Source organism: Scyliorhinus canicula, chromosome 7 (assembly GCF_902713615.1).
Source record: "Scyliorhinus canicula chromosome 7, sScyCan1.1, whole genome shotgun sequence".
NCBI lineage: Eukaryota > Metazoa > Chordata > Chondrichthyes > Carcharhiniformes > Scyliorhinidae > Scyliorhinus > Scyliorhinus canicula.
Window position 1 is genome coordinate 187,476,754 of NC_052152.1, and position 16,223 is coordinate 187,492,976.

Consider the following 16,223-nt stretch of genomic DNA (forward strand, 5'->3'; position numbering starts at 1 on the left):
CCACAGTCCAAAGATGTGCGGGTTAGGTGGATTGGCCACGCTAAATTGCCCGTAGTGTCCTAAAAAGTAAGGTTAAGAGGGGGGGGGGGGGTTGTTGGGTTACGGGTATAGGGTGGATACGTGGGTTTGAGTAGGGTGATCATGGCTCGGCACAACATTGAGGGCCGAAGGGCCTGTTCTGTGCTGTACTGTTCTAAGATAACTTGGAGAAACTAGAACCTGAGGGCACAGCCTCAGACTGAAGGAACAATCCTTTAAAAATGAGATGAGGAGGAATTTTTTCAGCCAGATGGTGTTGTATATGTGGATCTCATTGCCAAAGAAAGCTGTGGAGGCCAAGCCACTGAGTGTCGTTAAGGCAGAGATAGATAGGTTCTTGATTAATAAGGGCACCAGGGATTATGGGGAGAAGGCAGGAGAATGGTTTGAGAAACTTATCAGCCATGAACAAGGATAGAGGACTGTGCCCCAGGGGTGATAGGGGAAGACCAGATGGGATTTGTTAAGGGCAGGCAACTCAAGGACAATGTTTGAAGGCTTCTAAATGTTATTATGATGCCCTCAGAAGGAACGGACGCGGAGGTGGTGGTAGCGATGGATGCGGAGAAGGCTTTTGATTGGGTGGAGTGGAATTACCTGTGGGAGGCACTGGGAAGGTTTGGGTTTGGTGAGGGCTTTATTGACTGGGTGCGGTTGCTCTATCAGGCACCAGTAGTGAGTGTATGTACGAACCAGCTGAGGTTGGGGTATTTTGAACTACACTGTGGGACGAGGCAAGGGTGCCCCCTCTCCCCGTTACTGTTTGCTCTGGCCATAGAGCCATTGGCCATGGCGTTAAGAGCCTCTTGGAACTGGAAAGGGCTGGTTCTGGGGGGGGGGGGGGGGGGTTGGTGGAGCAACGGGTCTCGCTCTGCGCAGATGACCTGCTCTTGTACATTTCGGACCCGTTGGAGGGGATGGGGGAAGTAATGCGAATCTTGGGGGAATTTGGCAAGTTTTTGGGGTATAAATTGCACATGGGAAAAGTAAGATGTTTGCGATCCAGGCAAGAGGACAGGAGAAGAGACTGGGAGAGTTGGCGCTTAGAATGGTAGGGAAGAGCTTTCGATATCTGGGAATCCAGGTGGCCCGGAAATGGGAGGTACTATACAAGTTAAACCTATCCCGGTTGGTAGAACAAATGGAAGGGGACTTTAAGAGATGGGACATGCTCCCGCTATCACTGGCGTGGAGGGTACAGACCGTGAAAATGACGGTGCCCACCAGATTTCTGTTTGTCTTTCAGTGCCTCCCCATCTTGATCCTGAAGGCCTTTATCAAGCGGGTGAATAAGATTAATTTGGGCTTCGTGTAGGCGAGTAAAACCCCGCGAGTGAAGGAAGTGTTGCTGGAGCGCAGTCGGGGGGAGGGTGGGTTGGCGCTGCCGAACTTCTGCAATTACTACTGGGCGGCTAATATAGCCATGATTAGGAAGTGGGCATTGGGGGAGGGGTCGGCATGGGAGCGGATGGAGGCGGCGTCATGTAAAGACACCAGTCTGGGAGCATTGGTAACGGCACCTCTGCCGTTCTCGCCGGCCCAATACTCCACAAGGTGGTAGTGGCGGCTCTGAGGATCTGGGGGCAATGGAGGAGATATAAGAGAGTGGAGGGAGCATCGATTTGGACCCCAATTTATAATCACCACAGGTTTGTACCGGGTAGGCTAGATGGCGGGTTCCGGAGGTGGCAGAGGGCAGGAATTAGAAGGACAGAGGATTTATTTATAGACGGGAGCTTTCCCAGCTTGAAAGCTTTGGAGGATAAATTTAAATTGCCAGCAGGGAACGGTTTTAGGTATTTACAGGTGCGAGACTCCCTGAGAAAACAGGTGCCGGCCTTTCAGCTGCTGCCGCCACGGGAGATACAGGATAGAGTTGTTTCCAGTACCCGGGTGGGAGAAGGGAAGGTATCGGATATTTACCAGGAACTTTCGGAGGCAGAGGAAACTCCGGTGGAGGAGCTTAAGGGCAAGTGGGATGACGAGCTAGGAGGAGAGATAGAGGCGGCGCTATGGGCAGATGTCCTAAGCAGGGTTAATACCTCCTCATCCTGTGCTAGGCTTAGCCTGATACAATTTAAGGTAGTCCACCGGGCACACATGACAGCGGCGAGGATGAGTTAGTTCTTCAGGGTTGAGGATAGGTGTGCGAGGTGCGCGGGAAGCCCAGAAAATCATGTCCACATGTTTTGGGCATGCCCGAAGCTGAGAGAGTTTCGGCAGGATTTTGCGAAGGCAATGTCCACATAGCTAAAAACACGGTTGGGGCCGAGTCCGGAGGTAGCGATCTTTGGAGTGTCGGAAGATCCGGGAGTTCAGGGGGCGAAAGAGGCCGACATCTTGGCCTTTGCCCCCCCTGGTAGCCCGGAGACGGATCTTGTTAATGTGGAGGGACTCGAAGCCCCTGAGTGTAGAGACCTGGGTTAGTGACATGGCTGGGTTTCTCAGTCTCAAGAAAATAAAGTTTGCCTTAAGAGGGTCACTGTTAGGATTCTCCCGGAGGTGGCAGCCGTTCGTTGACTTTCTCAGGGAAAATTAAAATGTCAGCAGATGCAGTATTCCAAAGGGGTTGGGGGTGGGCGGATTGTTGCTGTATGGTTTTTTTTTTTTCTTTATAAATTTAGATTAGCCAATTATTTTTTCTAATTAAGGGGCAATTTAGCATGGCCAATCCACCTAATCTGCACATTTTTGGGGTTTGGGGGCGAAACCCACGCAGATACGGGGAGAATGTGCAAACTCCACACGGACAGTGACCCAGAGCCGGGATCGAACCTGGGACCTCAGCGCCGTGAGGCGGTTGTGCTAACCACTAGGCCACCGTGCTGCCCTGTTGCTGTATGGTTGAGGTGCGTGAAGATTGGGCTGGGGGTGGGGGGGGGAAATGTTTATTTTACCATGTTGATGTCATTGTTTATGTTGCTGTTATAAAAATTTTCAAATACCTTAATAAAATATTATTAAAATAAACAAACATATCAGCCATGATCGAATAGCGAATTCGATGAGCCGAATGACCTAATTCTACTCCTACATCTTATGGTTCTCTGGTGGAGATCCTGCAAGACAATGGACATGTGGTCAGTGAGAGGCCAGGATCATTTTTTGACATGAAAAACTCACTTCAGATAGGGCATCTGGGTGAAGGGGCAGTGGATCCTCACCTCTGCGGCGCAGGCCAATCTTGCTGTCAGTGACTGCTCCCTCTCCTCGGGCAGCCCCGCAATTTCCAGGGCCTGTTCCTCACAAGGAGTGAGGACTCCAATCTCTGGGATTCCTCCCCCCACTGTCTTGGCCCTTTCCCATTTATCAAAGGCTATCTACTCCTGCGGGGACAAAGAGAGTGCATTGTGAGCTGCACGCTTGATGGGTCTAGAGGGTGCATAGCAGGTGGCATGTGTGGGCACCACACCTGGACATGAAGGGGTTGTGCTGGTGGGTGCCAGGAAGTTATGATGAACCAGCACGAAGATCAGATGTGCGAAGGGTGCGAGTTGTCAGCCAGTAAATTGTGTGTGTTGTGGGGGGGGGGGGGGGGGGGGGAGATTTGAAAATTTGAGGGATGGCAGGTGGAACTGATGCCAGGAGAGAGGTGGGAACTTACCCTTGCAGTTCAAGGTCATTGATCGTCTTCCATCTTGTTCCGTCAATTTCTAGCTGAACACTTCAAAATCACTCAAACTTTTTTTTTCTTTTATAATTTTTTCAATTAAGGAGCAGTTTAGAGTGGCCAATCCACCTACCCTGCTAATTTTTGGGTTGTGGGGGCGAAACCCACGCAAACACGGGGAGAATGTACAAACTCCACATGGACAGTAGACCCAGAGCCGGCATCGAACCTGGGACCTCGGCGCTGTGAGGCAGCACTGCTAACCACTGCACCGTCGTGCTGTCCTAAAATCACTCAAACTTGAATGGGGTGATTGGAATGCACTTCACTCTCTTTGAAGTGGTTGATGTTTGTAAATATTGTGGTCAGAGCATTTCAGAGCTACTCAACCATGAAGGAACATGCATGAAGCAAGACTCACAGCTGTGTGTGTGGAAGCTGTCAATCACAGGTCATTAAGGGAAATTAATGAAAAGCTTGCAGCTCAAGGACCTGAGGGGTTTAAACACAGGTCATTGCTTTCTCTTTCCAGGGATCGACATGTGGAGCTTCCTGTGCCTGAGTCAACAGATGTATTGCTCAGGTGAGTGTTACACCAATGATTTTTTTTACTGCTGCTGTCTGAAATGCTATCTAGCTTCCAGACAAGTTTTTCCTTTCTGACGGGTGGGGGCGGCTTCTTGACAGTTTTCTCTGTGGTTTCACAGGGGTCCCTGAAGGGGGTCCCCCTATTTAGGGGGTCTCTGTGGGGGGGTGGGGGGTGGTCTGCCTATTTAGGGTCTATGTGGGTGGTCTCCTTATTGACAGGGTCTCTGTGGGGAATTCCCCTATTTAGGGGTCTCTGTGGAGGGTTCTCCTATTTAGGGATCTCAGGGGGGAGTGGGGGCCGATTGTCTCACACCCATACTTGGGGGAAAGGAGGGTGACCCAGAAAATCCAGGATGGAGGGCCGATTTACAATGCGTGGGACTGGAGGGGGGGGGGGGGGGGGGGTGCGGTGCGGTGGTGACCAGTCGTGGGATCTCGTTATTGGGCCACCCACTCAAAATGGCGACCCGATAGCAGGATTTCCTCTGACTCCTCACTATGCAAAATTTGCATGGCAAAGGATAGTGAATTGCTTCCTGATCTGCGCTCCCAGCTTGAGCACAAATCAGTTGGAAGTCATCTCCCGCAGAAGAACATAGAATATCAACAATGCAGCAGGAGGCAATTTGGCCCATCGAACTTACACTGACCCTCTGAAAGAACACCCTACCTAGGCCCATTCTGCTGCCCTATCCCCATGACCTCACCTAACCTGCACATGCCAGGACACTCGGGGGCAATTTTAGCATGGCCAATCCACCCAACGTGCACATCTTTTGGATTGTGGGAGGAAATTGGAGCACTCGGAACAAACCCACACAGACACAGGGAGAAGCTCCACGCAGACAGTCACCCAAGGCCGGAACCTGGGGCCCTGGTGCTGTGAAGCAGCAGTGCTGACCACTGTGCCACCATGGCACCCTGCATAGTCTCCCAGATGGAGAATCTCACCCGCTGTGTCAGTGATGCCCATGTTAGGGGTGAAAATATTCACACGAAGGCCTGAGTCTAAGTCAGGGGCGGGCAAACTTTTCCGTGCAAGGGCCACATTCAGAAATTCACAATTTTAAAGGGCCGCATAGTATATTAAGTAAAATAATTAATATTTAAAATAGCCAAAATAAAAGGTTTTTTAAAAAAAAGCAATTAATTTTTATTAATTAATATTTTAAAGTAGAAACTTTACATGAAACACATTTATTTGAAAAACAAAGTAACTCAGTTTAAAGAAAAAAAAGCAATTCATTTTTATTAATTAATATTTTAAAGTAGAAACTTCACATGAAACACATTTTGTGCCGAGCAATGATCACCCTACTCAAGTCAACATATCCACCCTATACCAGTAATCCAACAGCCCCCCTATTAACCTTAAAATAAAAAAAAATTTAAAAACAAAATTTTAAAAAAAAATTATTATTTTTTTTTGACTTGATCTTGGTGGGCCACATAAAGACCTTTGGTGGGCCGCATGCGGCCCGCGGGCCGTAGTTTGACCACCCCTGGTCTAAGTAAAAAAAAGCAGTTTATTATGTCAGAATTCTGGGAGAGGAGGTCTCAGACTCCGTAGCCTTTGAAAGCACCTTCTCTCACTTGAGCTAAAGCTCAAATGGGTTAATACAGTATACAGATTCAAGGGGCAGAATTAGTTGTTTTCTCATTGGCATACAATCAATCAACTATATTCGCGTCACACTTATTACATGCAGTCAATCAATTTTCCAAGCATCCCAATTATCACATATATGATTAAAATGGGTGTTATCTTAGCTGCCCCTAACTTCATACAGAAGTCATCAAAACTAACATAATGATGTGTCCTGTCTCCAGCCGTAGACCTTGAGCTTATCAAGGATACATTGCATGCCTTGTTCTGTGAAGCTGTTTGATGTGTTATCTGTGTTGGTCTAACATTGACTGCAACTGGATGCAGCAAAACGAGAAACAGGCTTCCGACACAGGAGATGGTCCAACACTGTTTTATTGAACCTGTTGATTGCTGGACATAATCTGCTGTGGGTTGACACTCTATTAACCTAACTGATAACCTCCTACTGGCTTGACCAGACTAGCTCCCTATCACATGGTGATGATGTTCATTGGCCTGTGCACTGCGACTACCTCCCTGGCCGTGTCCTGTGAGAGAGGGAGAGCCTTAATGCCCCGTGGGCTTTATAGTGGTGGTGTCCTGTCTGGTGATTGGTTGTTCTGTGTCGTGTGTGTTCATTGGTTATCCTGTGTGTCAATCACTGCCTGTCTGCATCTCATGATATACATGAGTGGATATTATGACACTGTTATCAGCGGCTGTTGGGACACTCTCTATACATACCCACGCTTGGGTCTCATGAGACAGTTTACAGGGAATGTGGCTTGTTCAGTCATTTTATATCACAAAATAGCTAACAGACATTTTGTGTATTTTCTGACATTAACAGCATTGTGTATACACAATCTATTTCTACAAATTGCCTCTTCTAAACAGGCATCTAAGCCAAAGTGTACCTTTTGTTTCATCAGAACTATTCAAAAGTAATATAGGAGCACAAATGTAGTTACAGGGCCACCTATAATTTATATCACAGTCCAGTATCACAAGATGCCCTCCAACACCCACATCTTATGAACAAGTAAGAAAGATATCCAGGCTAATACACAAGGGCAGTATTGGGCAGGGCTGCAATGTCGGCAGTGCCATATGTTGGGTGAAACGTTAAACCAAAGGCCAGTCTTCTGTCTCAGGAGAACGGCAGTATTTCAAAGAAGCACCATGGATTTATCTCCAGCATCCAGGCTAACATTTGTCTCACAATCAACATTGCTAAAATCAGATCACCTAGCCAGTATCAGTGTGTTGTTCGAGGGAGCACGCAGTACCATATAAACTGCCATAAAAACTCCTTTATGACAGTGACTACAATTCAAAGCTATTTCACTGAGTGCTTTGGAACTTACTGACGGTTGCAAATGGCACCGTATAAAATGCAATTCTTTCTTTATTTGCACAACAATAGATGGATTGTTGCAATGTGGTGATGGGAGGCTCAGAGTTGCTGAATTCAAAGGAAGGGTGACAAAGGAACCTGTAGCTTATTCGTTTCACTTGAGCAATGAAGTAGTAAGTAGTCAACAATGCTTCTTAACAGTGATCTCATTGATTTATTCTTGCTTCTGCTGGACTTAAAAATAATAAGTATTATTTGCACTGAGGTGAAGTGTAAAAGATGCAAGGGAATACATTCTGGGGCATCACTCCTGCAGACACTTTGTAATCGAGGATCAATCAAATGCTACTTCACTATGGGTGGGGACAGAGAGCGGATTGAACTGAAGTAATGGAAGGGCCAACATTTAAAAATTCTAATTAATAAATGTAGGAACCCCAGTCGGTAAAGGTCAACATCTTGAGGAATTTGTCAATGTTGAGGCGTGCAATTAGCCCTGAATAGAATCGATGTCTATTCTCAGCAGGACTGGGTCTCACCTGGCCAATGCCGGGTTTATCTGGTGGACTTCCCCGGTTATCCTTAAGGCACGCACACAAACTCCTCCCATAGTGCTCTTGCCTCCTCTCTATTGGACTGCTGTTAATTGGGTGGAAAGCTGGTGGATCTGGGTTTCACAAGTAAATTATGATCCACAACTGTGCCGCATGATGGAATGTTATTTCCGTCCTGCTTTGCCTTGCACATAACTGAACGGGATTCAGTGTCTGTGCTCTGGCTCCAAGCCAGTGATTGGGTCCATTGTCTCAGTTCAAAATGAATGGGGTGGAATTCTGGGTTGGTTCTCCCGCTCGAGCTGAATTGCAACTGGCTTACGGTACCCCTGGGAGCGTAAACAGGTCAGCAATTCCGTATTTCTTGCTTTGCCGATTTTATACATGGCGCAGAATATAAGAGATTCCCAGGAATCCCGCTATCGGGCAGCCATCTAGAGTGGGCAGCCCGATTAGTGAGGTCCCATAGCCGGCCAGCCCCCCGCATGCAAATCAGCCTTTAATCCTTGCTCAGCATCGCATATCAGTCCTGAACCACCCCCCCCCCCCCCCCACAGCAGCCCACCATTCCCAGATTGCCTCGGTGCCCCCCCTACCCCCAAGTATGAGGGTGACCCACCCGGCCCCCCGCTTCCCCCCCCCCCACGGTACCCCCCGTAATAGGATGACCCTCCTCAGGGACCCCTGTAATAGGGAGATCCCCACAGGGACCCCTGTAACAGGGGGACTATACACCGGGATCTCTGTAATAAGGAGACTGCCACAGGGACCCCCTGCCTAAAGGAACCCCCATGCCACAGGCTCCCCATATGGACCTCCCCCAGAAAAGAGACCCCTGTCTGGAGGCAAGAGACAAGTTCACACAGGGGCGGTGAGAATAATTACAGCTGTAACACTTCCCTCACTTCCCCAGGTGTCCATTCCTGGAAGGAGAACAGCTGTGATGTGTGTCTGGTTCCCACAGATCCATTAGCTGCCAGTCATTCATAGCTTTCTAGTAGGGGTCTGTGATTGACAGCTTCTGAAAACCATCTGCAGTGTTGATTCATTCATCCATCTCCCTTCATGGTTCAGTGACCTCAGTGGTGAAACCCCAATGTTTGTAAACATTGACCACATCAAAGAGAGGTAAGTGCACTCCAGTCATTCAAGCATGTCATTTCACTGCACTTACCTCTTTTGATCTGGTCAATGTCTCTCCGAGGGTCATTTGGTTTGTGGAATTCCCTTCTCCCGGGAGCAGTGGAGGCAGGGTCATTGAATATATTTAAGGTCGAGTTAGCTAGATTTGACTAGGGAGCCAAAAGGTAAATGGGGTAGACAGATAAATGGAGTTGAGGCCACAGTCGGATCAACCACGATCTTGTCCAATGGTTGAGCAAGCTCAAAGGGCCGAATGGCGTACTCCTGTTCCTAATTCATATGTTTGGCACTTAATGCCAGAATTGGAGCAATTCATAATAGATAAAATAAAATTCTATAACCATGAATAAAATGATGAGTGTTTCTTTCCATTTTTTGCCTTTCCATTATCATCGTTGAATTCTGCTTTTGTTATATCTTCCACAAAAGTTAATGTTCTTCTGGAATACACTATTGCTGTGGATTCAGTCATTATACCGATCGGCTTTAACAATAAATCACTGGGGTTCCTTTGTTGTCAAACCAATGGTTTTACCAACTCCAGCAAATGCTTCCAGTAATTATTAGGAAGCTGAAATTGATCACCACACTGTCAGAAGTTGCAAGTAGTTTCCTGCTTAAATTTGTAACTGGAATCATTCCAACCTGAGTGACAATCATGCTTCCATGGACGCCATGCTCAAGTATTTTGATATAGGCAGGAATAGAACAATGATGGTGATAGGACAATACCCAGCCACTATGATGGCTCTCCTGGTTGGCTCAGTTTATCCGGTTTAGCTCAGTTGGCTGGGCAGCTGATTTGTGATGATGAGTAAGGCCAACAGCATGAGTTCAATTCCCGTACCGGCCTACGTTGTTCATGAAGACCCCACCTTTTCAACCTCTCCTCTCGCCTGAGGTATGGTGATCCTCAGGTTAAATCACCACCAGTCAGCTCTCCCCGTCAAAGGGGAAACCAGAACAGCCTATGGTGATCTGGGACTATGGCGACTCTACTTTAATCACCTGTTCCATTTCTGTGATAGTAGCTAGAGTAACTGGAACATAGAAGATAGATTTTTTGTATTAAAATCAATGGAAACATAATTATGGGGAGATGTAAGCAGGTCACTGAATCGTTATCACCCATTTTACATATCACAGCACATCAAGACCAAACAGTTCTCCTTTTGTCTTCAGCTGTGCTCTGCTGAATGGTCCTTAGGGATCACCCAGTTGGAAAACCAAATTCCAAAATGCTGCACTTCCAGCAGGCAGTTTGACCCATGGGACCACACATCCAAGCTCATTGCAATTCTCTGGTCCAGTGTTACCTGTGAGTGTGGTTACTTACTGAATAATGAATAATCGCTTATTGTCACGAGTAGGCTTCAATGAAGTTACTGTAAAAAGCCCCTAGTCGCCACATTCCGGCGCCTGTTCGGGGAGGCTGGTACGGGAATCAAACCGTGCTGCTGGCCTGCCTTGGTGTGCTTTCAAAGCCAGCGATTTAGCCCAGTTTGCTAAACCAGCCCCAGTGCGAGATTGCGAAACTCGCCCAACGAATTCATTCAGAACAGATCAAAAAAGGTAATAAGAATGTTTGAGTCAATCAGTGATCTTTGACCAACTCTGATATACCAGTGCCAGAGTATTGCTGTCCAATTTTTTACTTGTACCCATCTCCCGTGAATTGGTGCAGTACATGACAATGAGTTAAGGCTACTCTTCAAAAGAGTAATGGTCCACAAACAGCAGTGTTGTATTTAATATATCCTCCACACTGTATCCTAGTTTATAGGAATAAAATGCCAAATTTAACTGTTCAGTGGAGAGAAAGCCTGAATGATGATAATTCACATCATGTTCATTTGCAAGGCGGCCACTCAATGACTGGGATGTGAAATGATCCCAAGATTCCACACATTAATAACAATTGTTTGTGTCTTTCATAATTGTTGAAATCTATATTTATTAAACGTGCTGTGGAATGTAATTAATACTTGGTCTGCAGCAGGTGCAGCTAATATCTATGGCTCGAGCTTCCACTGAGAAAACACATGCAGTGATCCACATTGAACTAATTTAGCATGAAGACTGGCAATCAGATTCTGCTGTGTTTTAACAAATGTAGTGCTTCAGATGAAATGGTTCCTTCCAGACTAAATCATACATATGATTTGAAATTATGCACTTGAGATTCCTTCGCAATATAGGTGGGTACGGCCAAGACAAAATTAAAATGATTATTTTGCTGCAACGTGAAAAATATTAGGTCGATTCAAGTCAGTAAAATGGACTCCTATTCAATTCTTGCTGTTTAGTAGTCGAGCTGTTACAAAGGAAAACAACAGGCGTGATTTTGCAGGTCTGTTAACCGCGGGCACAAATCCCGTTTGATGCGACCATCAATTCACACGAAACCAGGAGTAGATGTAAACTGTGGCTTTAATCGACTAGAACAGTGACTGCCTGTGACTGGTCTGTTAGTGAGAGCCGCCTACAGGGCGACTGCTCTTTATACCTCCCCTCAAGGGGTGGAGTCAGGGGCGGGGCCCACACAGGCCCCAGCATGCTACATTATAGGTAATACCATACAATTGGTCCATAGGTGGAGCCCACATGGATAATAGCGTAATACAGATAAGCACATTGTGAATTGTTACAGCAATATATTCACCACACCGTTATGGCCACAAAATCCCGCAAGGGATCTCAGATTAAGATCTTCCCCTCCATCCTGCCAGTAATGTGATCAGGTTCACACCCAGAAAGGGTGTGAGCTGATTTTCATGATTTGAAATTAATTTGAAATTAACGTAAATGTAATTCAAATGAAATCCATTCAAATGTAATTAGGTGGCTTTAGATCGTAGCGACCGGCCCCATGGAGTGCTCCCCCACGGTCGGTGTGACATATCGCCGGTTGGTTTTCAAAAATGAAAAACAGTCGTGATGACCACGCCGGAGTGCTAAGGTGCCTGGAGGCCCCGGGATTGAGGGCTGAGGCTGGTCATTGCCCCCCAGCACACTGGCAATGCCCATAGCACTTCCCCAGGGGGCAGTCCGGCAGTAAGGTGGGTGTTGAGGTAGGCAATGAGCTTGGTACTGCCAGGGGGATGGCCCATCTCAATTGGGGCGGGGATATCCCTTATGTGCAGTGAGGAGGGAGGGTTCCCCCCCCGCCTGCATACTTATGTGATGGGGGATCTCCCAAAGCTTGTGAAGGGGGGGTGGTGCCCTTCATGGCCTTGGGGGTGGGAGGGAGTTTATATTTTTTACAGACCTGTTTGCTCTTTAAAGATGGCGCCCAGGTTTATGTGGTGCCGGCCTTATTGGCTCTCTCAGGCCTATGGCAGAGTGTCAAATCATGCCCCCCAATTTTGTTTTGACAGCGTGCCAGATGATCTGGGCAGAAAATATGTCTGTGTTTCGGAACCTGACATTGCCCTTTATTTTGTAAAATTTATATGCATTTACATTGTTGATTAAAATGCTGTCGGAACAGCATGCAACTATGCTGTGCCAAGAGCTGGTGTTTATTTTTAAAAATTTGTTCAGGGAATGCTGCTAGTTGGGGCAGCATTTATTGCCCAACCCTAATTCCCCTTGAACTGAGCAGGTTTGGAAGGCAATTCAGAGATGCCCTCTTGCTGGTAAGGACAGCAGATTTCATTTTGTTAGTGTGTTTTTACAACAATGGTTTCATGGTTATTATTAAGCTTTTAATTCCAGATTTTTATTGAATTCAAATTTCACCACCTGCCGTGGTGGGATTTGAACCCAGCTCCCAGAGAATTATCCTGGGATTACTAGCCCACTGATAATACCACTACACCACTGCCTCCCTGTAAAAAAATACATTCTAGGTAGATAGGATGAGAAACAAACTATTTTGCCACAACATGAAAAATAATAGCCCGATTCAAGTCAGCAAAATTGGCTCCTATTCAATTCTTGATGTTTAGTAGCAGTGATGTTACAAAGGAAAATAACATCTCTATTGTTGATTAAAATGCTGTTAGAAAAATTTAGTTATTCATGCTGTGTCAAGAGCTGAAGGTGCTGTTAATGGGGGTGACTTAACCCTTCCCGCTCAGAGGAAATGGTGTGGGTGGGTAGTTAACACTGCATAAGTTCCTAACCAGCTTCTGGATCTTAAAAAAAAAATGAAAATCGCTTATTGTCACGAGTAGGCTTCAATGAAGTTACTGTGAAAAGCCCCTAGTCGCCACATTCCGGCGCCTGTCCGGGGAGGCTGGTATAGGAATCTAACCGTGCTGCTGGCCTGCTTGGTCTGCTTTAAAAGCCAGCGATTTAGCTGAGTGAGCTAAACCAGCCCCATACAAGGAATTGACAGGTTTCCCTTGTTCCCTGCTCTGGGTCACTGTCCGTGTGGAGTTTGCACATGCTTCCGATGTTTGCGTGGGTTTCGCCCCCACAAAGATGTGCAGGGGAGGTGGATTTGCCACACTAAATTGCCCCTTAATTGGAAAAAATTAATTGGTTACTCTAAATTTTTTTAAAGTAGTGGTGAGTTACCTTCTTGAACCGCTGCAGTCCTTCAGGTCTAAGTATACCAACTGTGCTGTTAGGGAGGGAGTTCCAGGACTTTGCCCCAGTGACAGTGAAGGAACGGCAATATATTTCCAAGTAAGGGTGGTGAGTGACTTGGAATGTGCAAACTCCAGATGGACAGTGACCCGGGGCCAGGATTGAACCCGGGTCTTCCGTGCCATAGGCAGCAGTGCTACCACTGTGCCACCGTGCCGCCTAGGAGGTGAGTTACTTGCTGTAGGATTTCTAGACTTTCAATAACCCTGGTGGTCACAGTATTAATATAGCTAGTCCAGTTCAGTTTCTGATCAATGATAACCCCCAGGATGTTGATTGAGGGGGATTCAGCGATGGTAATGCCATTGAATGTCAAGGGCCGATAGTTAGATCCTCTCTTGTCGGAGATGATCATTGCGTGGCACTTGTGGGGTGCGAATGTAATTTGCCACTTGTCAGCCCAAGCCTTGGACATGAACTGCTTCATTATCTGAGGAGTCACGAATGGTGCTGAACATTGTGCAGTCATCTGCAAATATCCCCACTTCTGACCTTATGATGAAAGGAAGGTCATTGATGAAGCAGCTGAAGATGGTTGGGCCATGACACTACCCTGAGGAACTCCTGCAGTGATGTCCTGGAGCTGAGATGTTGGACTGACAACCATCAAAACCTTTTTCCCTTTGTGCCAGGTAGGACTCCAACCAACAAAGAGTTATCCCCCTGATTCCCATTGTCTCCAGTTTAGCTTGGTCTCCTTGAGGCCATACTTGGTCAAATGTTGCCTTGATGTCAAAGGCAGTCACTCTCACCTCACCTCTGGCATTCAGCTCTTTCGTCCATGATTGAACCAAGGCTGTAATGAGGTCAGGAGCTGAGTGACTCTGGTGGAACCCAAACTGAGCGTCCATGAGCAGGTTATTGCTGAGTAAGTGCCACTTGATAGCACTGTTGTTGACTCCTTTCATCACTTTGTTGATGACGTAGATTAGAGTGATAGGGCAATAATTGACTGGGTTGGATTTGTCCTGTTTCTTGTATAAGGACACACCTGAGCAACTTTCCACATTGATGGGTAGATGCCAGTGTTGTAGCTGTACTGGAACAACTTGGCTGGGAGTGTGGCAAGTTCTAGAGCACAAGTCTTCAGGAATATTGCCTGAATACTGTCAGGGTCCATCGGCCTTGCAGTAGCCAGTGCCTTCACCCATTTCTTGATATCATGTGGAGTGAATCGTATTGGCGGAAGACTGACATCTGTGATGCTGGGGACCTCCGGAAGTGACCAAGATGGATCATCCACTTAGCACTTCTGGCTGACGATTGTTGCAAATCCCTCAGCCTTGTCTTTTGCACATATGTGCTGCGCCCCATTGTTGAGGATGGGGATCATAGAATTTACAGTACAGAAGTAGGTTATTTGGCCCATTGAGTCTGCACCAGCCCTGATAAAGAGCACCCTACTCAAGCCCACGTATCTACCCTATCCCCGTAACGCCCACTTAACCTTTTTGGACACTAAGGGCAATTTAGCATGGCCAATCCACCTAACCCACGCATCTTTCGACTGTCGGAGGAAACCGGAGCACCCGGAGGGAGAACGTGCAGACTCTGCACAGACAGGAGCCCAGCCGGGAATCGAACCCAGGTCCCTGGAGCTTAGAAGGAACCATGCTAAGCACTCTGCTACCGTGCCGCTCATATGTGTGCAGCCTCCTCCTCCCATGTGTTGTTTAATTGTCCATCGCCATTCACGGCTGGATATGGCAGGACTGCAGAGCTTGGGTCTGACGCGTTCATTGTGGAATCACTAGCTCTGTCTATTACTTGCTGCTAACTAGTCCTGTGTTGCAGCTTCACCAGGTTGACACCTTATTTTTCGGTATGCCTGATGTTGCCCCTAGCATGCTCTCCTGCACTCTTCATTGAACCAGGGTTGATCCCCTGGGTTGGTGGTAATGGTAGAGTGGGGGATATGCCAGATCATGAGGTTGCAGATTGTGGTTGAGTACAATTCTGCTGCTGATATCCCACAGCGCCTCATGGATGCCCAACCTTAAGGTGCCAGATTTGTGCAAAGTCTATCCCATTTAGCACGATTGTAATGCCACACAACACAATGCAGGGTATCCTCAATGTGAAGTTGGGACTTTGTCTCCACAAGGACTGTGTGGTGGTCACTTCTAACGATACTGTTATGGACAGATGCATCTGCAGCAGACAGATTAGTGAGGATAAGGTCAAGTGTGTTTTTCCCTCTTGTTGGTTCCGTCACCACTTTCTGCAGCCCCAGTATAGCAGCTATGTCCTTCAGGACCCGGCCAGCATGGTCTGTGGTGGTACTATTGAGCCACCCTTGGTGATGGACATTGAAGTCCCCACCCAGAGCATAGTCTGTGCCCTTGCCATCCTCAGCCCTTCCTCCAAGTGGTGTTCAACACAGAGGAATACTGATTCATCAGCTGAGGGTGAACAGGACATGGTAATTAGTAGGAGGTTTCCTTGCCCATGTCTAACCTGAAGCCATGAGACTTCATGGGGTACAGAGTTGATGTTGACGTTGATGCCCAGGGTAACTCCTTCCTGACAGTATACCACTGTGCTGCCACCTCTTCTAGGACTGTCCTGCCGGTGAGACAGGATACACCCAGGAATGGTGATAGTGGTGTCTGCGACATTGTCTCTAACGTATGATTCTGTGAGTATGACTATGTCAGGCTGTTGCTTGACTGGTCTGTGAGACAGCTCTGCAACCTTTGGCACATGCCCCCAGATGTTGGTAAGGAGGACTTGCCGTCAAATTTAGGA